At 41.8% G+C, this 16,526-nt stretch overlaps 1 protein-coding gene across 4 annotated transcripts in view; it reads left to right on the forward strand.

Moving 5' to 3' along the window:
* Positions 1 to 16,526, forward strand: part of PIK3R5 (phosphoinositide-3-kinase regulatory subunit 5) — a 74,904-nt gene that overhangs the window by 26,558 nt on the left and 31,820 nt on the right. The window contains exon 1 of one of the 4 annotated variants that reach the window (XM_043474386.1): positions 8,917 to 9,164. The exons of the other annotated variants lie outside the window; for them this stretch is intronic. The gene's annotated coding sequence lies outside the window, so the exon portion shown is untranslated. Of the gene's footprint in view, positions 1 to 8,916; positions 9,165 to 16,526 lie in introns of those variants that run through there. 4 annotated transcript variants of the gene reach the window in all.

Raw genomic sequence — 16,526 nt, forward strand, 5'->3', positions numbered from 1 at the left:
TTCTTCCCAACTTAATCTATAGATTTAATGCCATCCCCATCAAAATTCGAAAAATTTACTGATTCTAAAGTTTATATGGAAAGGTAGTGTAAAACAAACTAACAAATCAGCATATACAGGTGAAAGAACAGGCAGACAGATCAATGAAACAGAATAGAGAGCCTAAAATATAACAACTGATTTCTGACAAAGAAACAAAGGCAATTCAATGGAGAAAGGATAGTTTTAAAACAAATGGTGCTGGAACAATTGGACATGCACATACAAAAAAAGAAAAATAATCTGTATATGTACCTTGTTGTTGCATAGTCCCTCAGTCATGTCTGACTCCTGCAACCCCATGGACTGTAACCCACCAGGCTCCTCTGTCCATGGGATTTTCCAGGCAAGAATACTGGAGTAGGTTGCCATTTCCTTCTCCAGGGGATCTTCCTGACCCAGGGATTGAACTGCTGTCTCCTGCTTTGGCAGGCCGATTCTTTACCACGGAGTCCCTGGTGAAGCCGATATACATACCTTAAACCTTTCAAAAAAATTAACTCAAAATGGATCATAAACCTCAAGGCAAAATGAAAAACTATAAAACTCCTAAATGATAACAAGAGAAAACCTAGATTACCTTGGCAATGAGTTTTTAGATATAATACAAAAAGCATGATACATAAAAAAAAAATTTGATGAGCTGGACCTCTTGAAAATTAAAAACTTCTGCTGTGTGAAAGACAGTGTTAAGAGAAGGAAGAGACTAGCCACAGACCGGGAGAAAGTATTTGCAAAACATTTATCTGATAAAGGACTTATATCTAAAATATACAAAGAATTCTTAAAACTCAACAATAAGAAAATAAACAGCTCAATTGAAAAGTAGGCAAAAGATCGCAACTGCTCACAAGAAGATAGACAGATGCCAAATACGCATATAAAAAAATGCTCAACATCGTATATCATTGGGGCTTCCCAGGTGACTCAGACAGTAAAGAAACTGCCTGCAATGCAGGACACCTGGGTTCCATCCCCTGGAGAAGGGAATGACTACCCACTCCAGCATTCTTGCCTGGCTAATTCCATGGACAGACGAGCCTGGTGGGCTACAGTCCATGGGATCGCAAAGAGTCAGAGACAACTGAGCGACTAACACTTTCACTTTTTCTTTTCGTATATCATTAGGGGATTGGAAGTTAAAACAACGAGGAGATACAAGTACATACCTATTAGAATGGCTAAAAAAAACCCAAAAAACTGATCCCACTATACGCTAGTAAGGATTTAGAACAATAGGAACTCTGAATCATTTCTGGTAGGAATGCAGAATGGCACAGCTACTTTGAAAGACAGTTTGGCGGTTTCTTAGAAAGCAAGCTAAGCCTTGCCGTCGTGCTTCTAGATATTTACTCGAGTTGAAAACTTACGTCCACACACAAACTTGCACGTAAATGTTTATAACAGTTTTATTCTGATTGCCAAAAATTGGCAAGGTGTCCTTTGGCGAGTGAATAGATAGACAAACCAGGAAACATTCATAGAATGGAATATCTTTTTAGTAATAGAAAGAAATGAAAGAAAATGAAAAGAAATAGAAAGAAATGAGCTATGAAGCCATGAAAAGACGTGGAGAAAACTCAGATGCATGTTGCTATGTAAAAGAAGCCAGTCTGAAAAGTCTACGTAAGATAAAAGGCCAACAGCATGACCTTCTGGAAAAGGCAAAACTCTAGAGACAGTAAAAAGATCAGTGGTTGCCAGGGGGTGGGGGCGGGGGGGGAGGATGAGAGCTGGGGATTTCTAGGGCAATGAAACTATTCTGTGTGATACTGTAATGGTGGATACATGACCTTTTGTGTTTGGCAAAATCGTAGAATGTACAACACCAAGAGTGAACCCTAATGTAACTAACCTGTGGACTTTAGTTATTATAATACTGTTGGATTAATACAGGTTCATCAGTTGTAACAAATATACTGCACTAATGGGAGATATTAATAATAGGGGAAGCCCTGGGGAGAGGTGGGGCAGACAGGGGGATATATGTGAAGTCTCTACTTTCTGTTCAATTTTCCTGTAAACCTCAAACTCCTCTAAGAAAGTTAAAGTTTATAGAAAGAAAAAAAAATTAAAAAATTTTATTGGAATACAGTTGCTTTACAATGTTGGGTTACTTTCGCTATACAGCACAGTGAATCAGCTATAGGTGTACGTATCAGTTCAGTTCATTCACTCAGTCGTGTCCAACTCTTTGCGACCCCATGGACTGCAGCACACCAGTCTTCCCTGTCCATCACCAGCTCCTGGAGCTTGCTCAGACTCTTGTCCATCAAGTCGGTGATGCCATCCAACCAGCTCATCCTCTGTCATCCCCTTTTCCTGCCTTCAGTCTTTCCCAGCATCAGGGTCTTTTTCAATGAATCAGTTCTTCGCATCAGGTGGTCAAAGTATTGGAGCTTCAGCCTCTGCATCAGTCCTTCCAATGAATATTCAGGACTGATTTCCTTTAGGATTGTCTGGTTGGATCTCCAGGTGTACATATATCCCCTCTATTTTTTTGCCATTTCTTGATCTTCAACTGAAACCCAGCTGTGAGCCCCACTCCTCCTGCCAGGAACTGTCCAGTAGCTCAGAGTTTTTACGCTTTCCTGCTGCAAACCTTCCCCAAGGGGGTTACCTTATTAGCATGGGGACAGAGCCCGGGGAGGGAACCGTGTCCAGAAGGAAAGATATCAATAGTGGTGTAATATCAAACACAGCCCTGTGTTAGTAATTTGTGGCCTTAGGAACAGCTCCTGGAAAGCCTGGGTTCTGACCCGAATCTCTCCCTTTAGCCTCTGTTAGAGGAAATACTGGAGGAAGCAGGTTTCCTAGGCAACCTGCCCCGCATCGTGGGTGGCCAGTATGACTCAATCCACACCACCCTCCCAGTACTGACTCATTGAGAAGTTACAAGAGGTGTGATTTCCCCTCCAGGCCTGAGGAATATCCCGGGTGTCTCTGGTGTCTCGTAGGGTCACAGCTTCAGGATTACATATTTGGGGTGGGGCCTTAGGTGTCTTGCACACTCACCCAACTGTCCTGGGAGACTCCGCCCCGGTCTTGCACCAGGAGCTGGGGTTAGAACCGTGTGCATGAAGGACGGGCCACTGTCGGAGGAAGCGCAGACGATGGGGAAGCAGAGGGGGAGGGGATGGGCACCCAAACCAGCCTGAAGTCTAGAGGCAAAGCGACCTTGTAAGAGGAAGACAGAAGAATGTCTGTTAAGAGCCACATTGTAATGGAAAGGAGTCTGAACAAGAATAGACGCATATGTATGTATCACTGAGTCACTTAGCGTGCACCTGCAGCTAACATAACATTGTAAATCGACTAGACTTCAGTTAAAAAAAGAAAGGAATCTCAGGGTTTGGGGGAAGGTACAGTAAAAAAAAAAAAGCCACATCAAAAGCAGGGAAGATGGTGGAAATGTTTTGAGTGGAGGGAACACAGGCAGGAAGAAGTCTCTAAGGGAGAAGAAAGGTGGGGGTGTGAGACTGGCCCAGGAGGAAGGGCCCAGACCCCTCAGAGGCTTGTAAGCAGGGTTGGGGGTTAAACTTTGCTTTAAGGCAGCGGAAAACCATTCAAAAGCTTAGGCAGCAGGGAGGGAATGATAGTTAGATATGCAATTCTGCTCTGATTCTGTGAGTTTAAGAAGAAAATGTGGAGGGTGGGAAAGGGTGTGTTATATAGGTGTGTAAATGCATCAACCAGACTGGAAGGATAACAGGCCACCCTGAGCAGAGAGTGTGTATCTTTGAAAAGGAAAAGTGGGGTGCAGATGTTGTAGCCACGTGTTCTGGGAAACAAACTCACTCAGAAGGACAATGCAGATAGTGGAGTGCAGATTATTACACCGGCGGGCCCAAGGCAGAGTCTCTTCTTAGCCAAGGACCCCGACCAGTTTTTGTGAAAACCTTATATACCCTAAGTATATAAGGTTCCCTGAAACTAGTCTGAACAAAGGAAAAAGAAAGATACAATCAAAGTTAACCCATGATCATATGCCGTAAGCCTAGGTAGTTAACATTGGACAACAGTTATCAATAGGTCTGTGGTCATACCCCAATAAGCATAATAGAATGTATGCTTCTATTCGGTTACATAGATAATTAGGGTATTCTTTTAGCAAAGGAGAGCCCTGGGGCTCTTCCTTCCCGGGGCCTGGTTTTCCAGTTGGTATGTCCTTTCCATAGGTACTGGGCATAAAGCTCAAAGTCCATAGTCCAGCCCAAAATGGGAGTCCTGCTTTCAAGATAGAGCCTGTTCTGTTTCCTCCTTCACAGGTAGCTGGTCAGGCTAAGAAAGCTTTCTAGATTTATTCTAGACACTTATATATAGTGTGAGTTTTAAACTATTTTTATTGAGGTACTTTTAAAAAAAATGTCATTTATTTATTTGGTTGTGCCAGCACACGGGATCTTTGATCTCTCTTTAGGCATGTGAGATCTTTAGTTGTGGCATACGAACTCTTCTTTGCAGCATGTGGAATCTAGTTCCCTGACCAGGGCTGGAACCCAGGGCCCCTGCATTGGGAGCTCGGAGTCTTAAGCCACTGGACCACCAGAGAAGTCCCTGGGGTTTGGTTTATCATATAGTGAAATGCACAAGTTTTATTGTACAGTTTGATGGGTTACAGAAAATATGTACACCTATGTAACCTGTACTCCTGTCAAAATACAGAACATTTTCATCATCCCAGGAAGTTCTCTCATGCCCATTCCTGGTCATCTCTCCTTACGCCTTCCAGGGACAACTACTATTTTGATTTATTTCACTACAGATTAGTTTTGCCTGTTCTAAAACTTAAATGGAACCATAGAACATCTATTTTGTGTGTGTGTCCAGATTATTTGCACATTTTTATTATTCATCCATGTTGTTACACACATTCGTAATTTGCTCTTTTTAATTCCTTCCCTCACCAAGTAGTAATGGATCATATAAATGTATCAAATGATTGGTTTATCCATTCTCTTCTTGGTGGATCTGGTTGTTTTTAGTTTGAGACTATCATGATTTATCTATATTTTTTAAATAAAGAGTTTTTATTTAATTACTTAGTACCCATTCATTCGTTCATTTGGCTGTGGTGAGTCTTAGTTGCGTCATGCGGAATCTTTGGTTGCAAGACGCAGATTCTCTTATATGTGGTGCCCAAGCTCAATAGCTGTGGTGCACTGGCTTAGTTGCTCCGTGGCATGTGGGCTCTTCCTGGACCAGGGATCGAACCCATGTCTCGTGCATTGGCAGGCGGATTCTTTGCCACTGAGCCACCAGGGAAGCCCAGAAATCCACTGTCTTTTGAATTATTTTTCTTTTCAGAGAAGGTGGTGTTCCTCTCTTGCTGCTTTTAAGACTTTTCTTTTCTCTTCAGTTTTTCAGAGTTTGATTGTGTTGGGTCTTGGTGTGTATTTCTTGGCTCTGTTTGTTTGGGATTCACACAGTTTTTTGAATCTGTTGTTTTATGTATTTTGCCAAATTTGCCAAGTTTTCAGCCATTATTTCTTGGCGTACTTTTTTAGCTCTGTCCTCTACCACTGGGACTCAGATGATAAGAATGTTAGATCTGTTTGTATAGCCACATTTCCTTGAGGCTCTGTCCATTTTTCATTTGATTTCCTGTCTGTCGGTCAGATCGGATAACGTTATTGTTCTGTATTCAAGTTCATCGGTTCTTTCCTTTATCCCCTCCATTCTGATGTTGAACTCATCCACTGAGCTTTTTTATTTCAGTTATTATATATTTTCAGTTCCATTTGGTACTTAATTTACCTCTTGTATTTCTTTGCTGAGACTTCTAGTTTTCATGTGTTTATAATCATTCATGGAAGCATTTTAAATGATGATTGCTTTAAAATCTTTTTCAGATATTTTTAATGTCTGTCGTTTTGGGGTTGGCATCTACTGATTGCCTTTTCTTATTCATTTTAAGATCTTCCTTATTCTTTATGTGACTAGTTACTTTGTATCGCAATCTGGACATTTGGGGTATTTTGTTATAAGAGTTATAAGGTGCTGGATCTTATTTAAACATCTGCTTTGTTGACTTTCTCTCCAACATGTTCCTGAAAGGGAAAGAGGGGCAGGGCTGGGGGGTGGGGTGAAGGAACCACCTTTTTACTGCCAGGTGAGAGTATAAATCCAGGTTCCATGCTTAGCTTCCATTAACATTGAGGAGGTGCGCCCTTATTACCACTGGCTGCTGCTGCTGCTGCTAAGTCACTTCAGTCGTGTCCAACTCTGTGCGACCCCATAGACGGCAGCCCACCAGGCACCTCTGTCCCTGGGATTCTCCAGGCAAGAATACTGGAGTGGGTTGCCATTTCCTTCTCCAGTGCATGCATGCATGCTAAGTCGCTTCAGTCGTGTCCAACTCTGTGCGACCCTACAGACAGCAGCCCACCAGGCGCCCCTGTCCACAGGATTCTCTAGGCGAGAATACTGGAGTGGGTTGCCATTTCCTTCTCTACTGGGTGGAGTGGGAATTCTGGCTTCACAATTAGGCCTCCACTGATACCTCCCTTGCTGGGCGGGGCAAGGGTGCATCATTACTACTCCACTGATACCAAATGGGCTTCCCAGGTGGCGCTAGTGGTAAAGAACCTGCCCACCAATGCAGGAGACCTAAGAGACACGGCTTCGATCCCTGGATCAAGAAGATCCCCTGGAGAAGGGCATGACAAATCCACTCCAGTATTCTTGCCTGGAGAAATGAAGGTGGAGGGGGCTTATTACTACCAGTGTGGATACAAGACCTGGCTCCCTACTTGGCTTTCTCAGATACCACCTGTGGTTGGGGAGGGGTTGGGGTACCTCATGACAGTCTGGCCAGAACTAACAAATCATATTCTGGTAGCTCACTCAGTAAAGAATCCGCCTGCTAATGCAGGATACCTGGATTCGATCCCTAGGTTGGGAAGATCCCCTGGAAAAGGAAATGGCAACCCACTCCAGTCTTCTTGCCTGGAAAGTCCTTTGTACAGAGAAGCCTGGCGGGCTCAGTTCCATGGGGTCACAAGAGTCAGACACAACTTAGCAATTAAACCACTACCACCATTTATGAATGGGATAGAGAGAGAAGGACAGAGCTTTTTCATATATAATTGGGCAAAAGTTGAAAGAGCATAAAAAGAAGGCAGAAGAAGATGAGCATGCTGGTGACTGAGAACAATCACCTGCTGGTGATTAATGGAGAGAAGATTGGTAGTAAGTGGTCTTGGTTCTGAGAGGGAAGAAAAGATGTTCAAGGGATGATATAATGAATTAGACAATCTGTCTCAAATTTATTCCAATAGCAGAGCATCTGGAGGTCTCAGTGTTCCGTAAAATCTTCTCTGCCCAAAACTATGAAATATTTGTGTCTGTTTTACAAAGTGGAAATGGTTTTGCAGAAAGTGAGCAGCTGTAATGAATGCGATTTGTCACAACCACAATCTTTTTCCACATCCAAAAAAAATCAGAAATCTGCCAGTATATGTGTAATTGGCCTTTCTGGAGTCTCTACATTTGCATTCATTTGCTGTTTTATTACTCCTTGAGTATTTGCTGGCAAACAAGACAGGCTCTGAATTTGAAAGGCGGCAGGATTAAACAGGGGCTTCCCACATGGTGCTAGTGGTAAAGAACCCTCCTGCATTAGCAGGAGATGTAATGAGATGCAGGTTTGATCCCTGGGTTGGGAAGAGGGCATGGCAGGAGGGCATGGCAACCCACTTCAGTGTTTTTGTGTGAAGAATCCAATGGACAAAGAAGCTTGGCAGGCTACAGTCCATAGGGTCACAAAGAGTCGGACACAAACTGAAGCAACTTAGCATGCACGCAGGATTAAACAGTCTCCAAGGCCAGGTGCCCATGGTTTAGCCCAGGAATCCATAGAATTTGGTTGCTGCCTGGAGTCTATGCCTTGGTACATTCTTATAGTCTGTTTCTGGTTCCCCATCTTGGCAGTAATTTCTGTTTGCCCGTCTCCAGCTCCTTTATGTATACAGAGAAGGTAAATTGCCTAGATCATGCCAAGAAAAGACAAGCCTCACTTACCAGGGAGAGAAAGCTCTGTGCCTCAGTCTCCTCATCTGTAAAATGGGAAAATGGGGGAAAGAGTATATCTACCTCAAACAGATTCAGTGAATTAATTTACTGAAAGCACCTAGACAGTGCTGGCACATAGTAAGCCCTCAGTTAGCATTAGCTGCTGTTATAATTATTACATACAAAGGCAATATAATGCATCTTACTGTCTTTCAGTATTCTTCCAGATGATTACTTGGGTAGAAGGGAGTCAGATAGACCTGGTTTCAAATTCTGCCTGAACTGCTTGCAGTTGTATGATCATGGGAAGGTCATTTAGCCACCAGGGACTGCATTTGCCTCCTCCTTGTATGTTCAGAGTTTTATGAGGTTATTCAGAGTAAATGAACTCAAGGCTTCAAGCCCTAAGCACAGTATCTGTCATGGAGTCACTGCTGCAACCTGTGAGCATCTTTCTTCTTCCCTCCTCCATTCCTCATTCCATCTCTTCTTGGTCTGAACCACAACTCGGTCTTCCTGGAAATCCTTGTGCCCTTTCCTTGGTAAAGAAGAGTGTGAGCGAAGCTGGGAAGTAGCAAAGGCTTATCTCTGCCCTCTTGGCCATTCTCCCCTTTTTGCACACTTCCCCTTCATCCGGCCCCTGCCCTCCCACGGCACCACCGCCTACCTTTTCACACGTCCTCCCTCTCCCGGCCCTAGAGCCATTCTGCTGCCCACTGTCCACCGTCACTGCCGTCACAGGCCCATTTGTTGGCTAAATGTCCCTTCAGGAATCTTACATTCTTGAAAAATAAGTGAGGACAGAGGAAGTGAGCCACCGCCCTAACCAAGGGAGAATGAATCACTGACAGGATTTAGGCAATTTTTGTGCAAGATGGCTTCCAGGGAAGCCTCAGATGATAACACCGAGGTGAAACCATGTACCCAGCCCATTGGGCGTCTAGAGCACAGTAGAGATAACTTCCTGCGAACACGGTGTAGGCGCTGGCGTGGGCTCTGGAGTACGGCCAAGGTGGGCTGTGCTTACAGCTCAGGCTATAAGAACGATGACCACGGGAATGTGTCCACGTAAACAGCTCACCCTCCCTGAACTGCAGGAATTGTACCTAACTGTGAGTATGCCGTGGGGTCACTGTGATCATTAAACTAGATAGTCACGGGGAAGTACCAAGCCTGGGACCTGACATGGAACAGCCGCTCCGTGGTAGGCAGTCTGTTCTCTTTCCTTCTCTCCTGTTCTCTAGGCTGAAACTGATCGACAATTGACGTTCCTATGTGATATCACAAAAATGTCGATTAATTCTTCTTTTTTCCTCACTCTTTTTAAAAATTGCAGTAAAATGCTATGACATAAACTTTACTACTGTAACTGTTTTTAAGTGTATGGTTTCATAGTGTTTTTTCACATTGCTGTGCAACTGACCTACAGAACTCTCTTCATCTCGTAAAACTAAAACTCTGTACCCATTAAATAACCACCACCCCGTGCCCTCTCCCCGAACACCTGGAAACCACCATTGAACTTTCTGTCTCTACAAATTTGACTACTCTAGAGCCTCACAGAAGTGGAACCATACAGTGTTTGTTTTTTTGTGACTGGCTTATTTCACTTGGCGTGATGTCCTCAAGACTCATCCGTGATGGAGCACATGACAGAGCTTCCTTCCTTTTTAAGCCTGAATACTACCCCATTGTATGTGTGGACCACACATAACGTCTGATATCCATTTGTCTGTCCATGGATGTATGGGTGGCTTCTACATTTGGCTATTGTAAATACTGCTTCAGTGAACATGGGTGTACAATAATATGTTCCGGTCTCTGCTTTCAGTTCTTTTGGGTATATGCCAAGAAGTAGAATTGCTGGATCATGTGATAATTCTATTTTCAATTTTTTGAGCAATCAGCATGCCATTTTCTATAGTGGCTGCCCCATTTTACTTTCCCACCAACAGTGCACAAGGGTTCCAATTGCTCCACATCCTCACTAACACTTATTTTTGTTTTTCATAATGACATGCTAATGGATGTGCAGTGGTACTCACTGTGGCTTTGATGTGGATTTCCCTAATGGTTAGTAATGTTGAGCATCTTTTCATGTGCTCATTGGCCAATTGTGTATTTTTGGAGAAATGTTTATTCAAGACCTTTGACCATTTTTAATTGAGTTTTTTGTTTGTGTTGAGTTGCAGGAGTTCTTTGTATATTTTGGATATCACCTCCTTGTTAGACATACAATTTGCAAATATCCTCTCCCTCTCTGTAGGCTGCCTTTTTTACGCTCTTGATTTTTTCCTTTGATGCAAGAGTTTTAAATTTTAATGTAGTCAAGTTTATCTATTTTTCCCTTTTATTGCCTGTGCTGTGGTGTCTTTTCCAAGAACTCATTGACAAAGCTAATGTGATGCAGTGTTCCTCCTGTTTTCTTCCGAGTTTTGCAGTTTAAACTCTTTATATTTAATTCTCTGATTCATTTTGAATTAATTCTTTATGATACTGAATTTTCCTATCTACCGAAAGATTATGCATTTCTGTTTATTTGCCTTCCTTTATGTTCCTCAAAAGTTTTACTTCACTGAATTCCTGCAGATTTTAAAAGCTTATTTTCTCTTATTTTATTCTTTTTGTTGCTGTGTATGTGGGTCTCTTTCCAACACCATTTCTGTTTCTTATGTGTCTGAATGATATTAACTTCAACTTTAATTTGTATCCAGCCACCTTATCTGATTCTCTTATTTGTGGTAGCCATTTTTCATTTCATTATTTTGGCTTTCTATAAACATTTTGAGGGTGAAAAACTATAAATTATGCCAGTTCTATAGTCGGCAAAGCTGTAATTCGTAGTAAGCCTCCATGAATGACACAAAACACATACAGCCTCAGAAAGTTCCTCGCCCACACACTCTTCCTGGAGTTACTCAAAATACCCTGGCTGAGCAACAAATGAATTAAAATAAAGAACTCGTAGATAGGGATAGCATGGTACAAAACAAAACAGCAAGCAATGAAATAAACCGAACTTAAAGTCACTGTTCAGGAAAAAAAAAAACCATGATTATTGTAATTATTATGTTTACTATAAATTTCAAAAATAATTCTTTCAGGAATTGTTATGTTGTGTGAAAATTTTTAACACAAATCTGGATCCCTGTTTTAAGAGAAAACAATATTACAACATTCAGATTAAGAGAGGAGCTAAAATCGCAAGATTCAAAAATAATTTTTAAAAGTATATAGGAATTCTAGATCTAGATCCTTGCTAAGAAAGTTAAAAATCTGACTAAGATGAATGATACCATCAGAAAATCTAAATTTGCAAAATTGACCCATGAAGTAGTTGAATATCTACACAGCCCAAAAACTCTGGAATAAATTTGAAAAAGAATTCTAAAATTAACCTTGAGGAGAGGAGCAGAGGTCACTCACTGCCAGACAATAGTGTCTGATTCTCACTCAATCCGGAGGATTCCATGACTGTCCTAGGGTTCTGGACTCAAATTCTAGTTATAGATTCACCGCTTTCTTCTTTAAAAAATTTATTGATGAATAGTTGATTTACAGTGTTGTATTGATTTCTGCTGAAGAGCAGAATGATTCTGTTATATACATACACATATATGTATACAAATTCTTTTTCATATTCCTTTCCATTATGGCTTATCACAGAATATTGAATATAGTTCCCTGCGCTCTACAGTAGGACCTCCTTGTTTATCTATTCTCTGTATAATAGTTTGCATCTACTGATCCCAAACTCCCAATCCATCCCTCCCTGACTCCTCTTTCCTTTGGCAACCACAAATCTATTTTCTGTATCCGTGAGTCTGTTTCTGTTTCATTGATAAGTTCATTTGTGTCATAGTTTAGAGTCCACATATAAGTGAGATACCATATGGCATTTATTTGTCTTTCTCTTTCTGACTTTCTTCACTTAGTAGGGTAATCTATAGTTCCATCCATGTTACTGAAAAGGGCATGATTTCATTCTTTGTTATGACTGAGCGGTATCCCGTTGTGTATATGTGCTACATCTTCTTTATCCATTCATCCGCAGATGGACATCTGGGTTGTTTCCATGTCTTGGCTATTGTGAACAGCTCTGCTATGAACATAGGGGTGCGTGCATCCTTTCAAATTATAGTTTTGTCTGGATATATGCCCATGAGAGGGATTGCTGGATCATATGAGATTGGCCACTCTCTAATCTGAGCAAGTCCTTCATTGCTCAGAGCCCCCATTTTCTTGTGATGTTGTGTGAAAATTTTTAACACAAATCTGGATCCCTATTTTAAGAGAAAACAATATTACGACATTCAGATTAAGAGAGGAGCTAAAATCGCAAGATTTTGTAGAATGGGAGAGTCGCACTAGGTGGTCTCTAAGGTGGCTTTCTAGTATGATGCATTGTGTGGTGGGGATGTGGGTTTGAGTGTATTTGTAAAATAGAAAATGTTACTGTACATCAGAGTCATCCAGGGAGTGTTTTCTTAGCCTGATCTCAAAGCCACCTGGAGTTGAAATGTGTATACTGAGAAAGCACCCTGATAGCTAATTGATCACATTTATTGAATATTTATTATGTACCAGGCACTGTTCTAAATATTTTTCATTTGTTAACCTGTTATGCACAACCTTGAGCTCTCCCAGACACTAACAACACTGTCCTTTTAGGGGACACCAAATTGATGATAGAAACAAATGCATCAACCTTTTATGGTAATATTTGGTCATAGTGTTATCAAGATATTCTAGAATATATTAATGTTGTTATTGTTCAGTCACTAAGTAGTGTCTGACTCTATAACCCCACAGACTACAGCACGCCAGGCTCCTTTGTTCTCCACTATCTCCCAGAGTTTGCTCAAATTCACACCCACTGAGTCGGTGATGCTATCTATCTCATCCTCTGCTGCCCCCCTTTCCTCCTGCCCTCAATCTTTCCCAACATCAGGGTCTGTCCCATGAATCTTTCCCATCAGGGTCTTTCCCTTCGCATCAGATGGCCAAAGTATTGGAGCTTCAGCTTCAGCATTGTATTAACTATTAAATACTAATTTTTCCTAATTGCCATCAAAATGAAAATACGGTTTAAGCATTCTTCCAGAAAGGCCTCAGAGACCCTCTAAACCCCCAGAGATTCTCAACTCCAGTTTAGGAACGTGAGATTAGGGGATTTTGAGGCAGCCAGTTCTGCATTGGCCCACCCACAAGTAATTAGGACCTGTGACTGTTCATTAAATCTAATCAAGTTCATGAAGGGCAGTGAAGCTTTGGATAACCACTTGGAAAGATATATAAAGGGTATGTTAAACCTATGTAACTATGAAAGGGTTGTATAGACCCAGGTATACCCTTCACCAGGGCTTCCCAGATGGCTCAGTGGTAAAGAATCCTCCTGCCAAGGAGACGTGGGTTTGATCCCTGGGTCAGGAAGGTCCCCTGGAGAATGGCAACCCTCTCCAGTATTCTTGCCTGGGAAATCTCATGGACAAAGGAGCCTGGCGGGCTACAGTCCATGGGGTCATAAAGAGTCGGACACGATTTAGCGAATAAACAACAACAGCAACAACATACTCTTCACCAAGCTTCCCTTAATGTTAGCAGTTTATATGACGTGGTGCAATTATCCAAACCAGGAAATGATAATGATCCAAATCCTTACTTGAATTCTAGCCAGTGTCCCCTAACATCCCCTTTCAGTTCCAGAATCTAGTCCAGGATCCCACATCACATTTAGCTTTTGCGTCTCCTTAGTCTCCTCCAGTCTGCAACAGTTACTAAGTCTTGCCTTATATTTTATGACCTTGACTCTTTGGTGAATTATTTTATAGAATTTGTCTGCATTCAGTTCTTTTGTTTTGTTTGTTTTGGCCACACTGTGAGGCATGTGAGATCTTAACTACCCCAGTCAGGGCTCGAACCTGTGCCCCATGCCTTAGAAGTGTCTTAGACCCTTAACCACTGGACCGCCAGGGAAGTCCCTACATTTGGTTTTGAATGGTTACTCATGATTTGGTTTGTGTGGTTGGGAATTTTTGGCAAGAATCCCACAGAAGTGATGTTGTGTCTCTCTTAGTGACTCGAATCAGGATATGGGAGGATACCTGATGTTGACGTGTGTTATTATTGGTGATATTAAATTTAGTCATGAAGTTAAAGCAGGGCTGGATTTCTCTACTGTGATGTTATTTTTTCTTGTAATTGATCAGTTTATTGGGGAAAATACTCAAAAGACTATGCACATATCTTGTTTTCTCTCAGATTTTCACTCACAGATTTTAGCATCTATTAGTGGTTCTTGCCTGTAATAATTAGAACTGTGGTGTTGGTCTAATGGTCATTTTGTATTTCTCTCATTCCTGTCACATTTATTAACTGGAATTCTTTTGTGAAGAAGACCTGTCCTTTCTCTTCCATTTATTGATTGTTTTACTTTATAATTTATGACATTAGTGTAGACTCATGGGTATTTATTTCATCCTGTGAATTATTATCCAACACTTTCATTATTTAGTTGTTCAGACTATCCTGGCTTTGACCATTGGCAGCCCCTTTAAGTTGGCTCCTATGCCTTTTAACATTCCCCATCAGTGGCTCAGTGGTAAAGAATCTGCCTGCCAATGCAGGAGCCGCAGGAGCTGCAAGTTCGATCCCTGGGTCAAGAAGATCCCCTGAAGGGGGAATTGGCAACCCACTCCAGTATTCTTGCCTAGAGAATCCATGGAGAGAGGAACCTGGTGGGCTGTAGTCCATGGGGTCACAAAGAGTCAGACACAACTGAGCATGCACACATCTTTTTCTAAATATTGATTTATTTTCTGGTTCTACAAGATGTACCAAGCCTCCAGCTTTATCCTGCCCCAATCCTAAAATCAGCTGTTTGTCTAGGAAGCCTTGGTTCCTTTGATGGGAAAATGATATTTAGAAACCAAAGTCTGGTTCCTGGGGGTGCTTATCATTACTGGGAAGTCATTGTTTCTAGGCTCTCTCAACAGACAGAGCTAGAAAATACAGATACGCATATTAATTCATAGTCCACACAAATGGTTTTTTCACTTCTATATGTATCCATCTGTTGTTGTTGCTCCAATACTTTGGCCACCTGATGTGAAGAGCTGACTCACTGGAAAAGACCCTGGTGCTGGGAAAGATTGAGGTCTGGAAGAGAAGGGGATGACAGAGATGGATGGCATCACTGACTCAATGGACATGAGTTTGAGCAAGCTCTGGGAGATGGTGAAGGACAGAGAAGCTCGGCATGCTGCAGTCCATGGGGTCGCAAAGAGTCAGACACGACTGAGCAACTGAACAGATATGCATCTATCTGAGTAGACATTAAAAACCATGAGTTGATACTGATTTCTCCAATTCCAGTCCAACACCAGGAGATGGCTCATTCTAGACTTGTCCCTTTCCTTATCTGTAACTTCTTTTTCTAACAGTAAGAAACTGGCTCTCATTATCTGTGATCTGTTTGCTAATTTGTTCAGTCCTAGCATACAGGCGCTAGTGGTAAAGAATCCACCTGTAATGCAGGAATGCAGGAGACACAGGTTTGATCCCTGGGTCGGGCATATCCCCTGGAGAAGGAAACAGCAACCCACTCCAATATTGTTGTTTGGGAGATTCCATGGACAAAGCAGTGGGCTACAGTAGTAGGAGGTGGGTTCAGTCAGTCAAACATGACTGAGCACACACACAACCAACATACACATGAAGGAGTTTCAGGATTTATAACCCACATCTCTTTTTTTTTAATACAAATTTATTTATTTTAATTGGAGGCTAATCACTTTACAATATTATAGTGGTTTTTCCATACATTGACATGAATCCACCACGGATGTACATATGTTCCCCATCCTGAACCCCTCTCCCACCTCCCTCCCCATCCCATCCCTCTGGGTCATCCCAGTGCACCCGCTCCGAGCACCCTATCTCATGCATCGAACCTGGACTGGCGATTCATTTCACATATGATAATATACATGTTTCAATGCCATTCTCCCAAATCATCCCACCCTTGCCCTCTCCCACAGAGTCCAAAAGACTGTTCTGTACATCTGTGTCTCTTTTGCTGTCTCACATATAGGGTTGTCGTTACCATCTTTCTAAATTCCATATATATGCGTTAGTATACTGTATTGGTGTTTTTCTTTCTGGCTTACTTCACTCTGTATAACAGGCTTCAGTTTCATCCACCTCATTAGAACTGATTCAGATCTTTTCTTTTTAATGGCTCAGTAATATTCCATTGTGTATATGTACCACAGCTTTCTTATCCATTTGTCTGCTGATGGACATCTAGGTTGCTTCCATGTCCTGGCTATTATAAACAGTGCTGCAATGAACATTGGGGTACACGTGTCTCTTTCAATTCTGGTATAACCCACATCTCTATAAGAAGCAAGTTTATTAACTAGAACGCAGTATTCATATGTGGTTCTTTTTGTCTTTAGCCTTACAGTATGCAG

Source organism: Cervus canadensis, chromosome 1 (assembly GCF_019320065.1).
Source record: "Cervus canadensis isolate Bull #8, Minnesota chromosome 1, ASM1932006v1, whole genome shotgun sequence".
Lineage (NCBI taxonomy): Eukaryota > Metazoa > Chordata > Mammalia > Artiodactyla > Cervidae > Cervus > Cervus canadensis.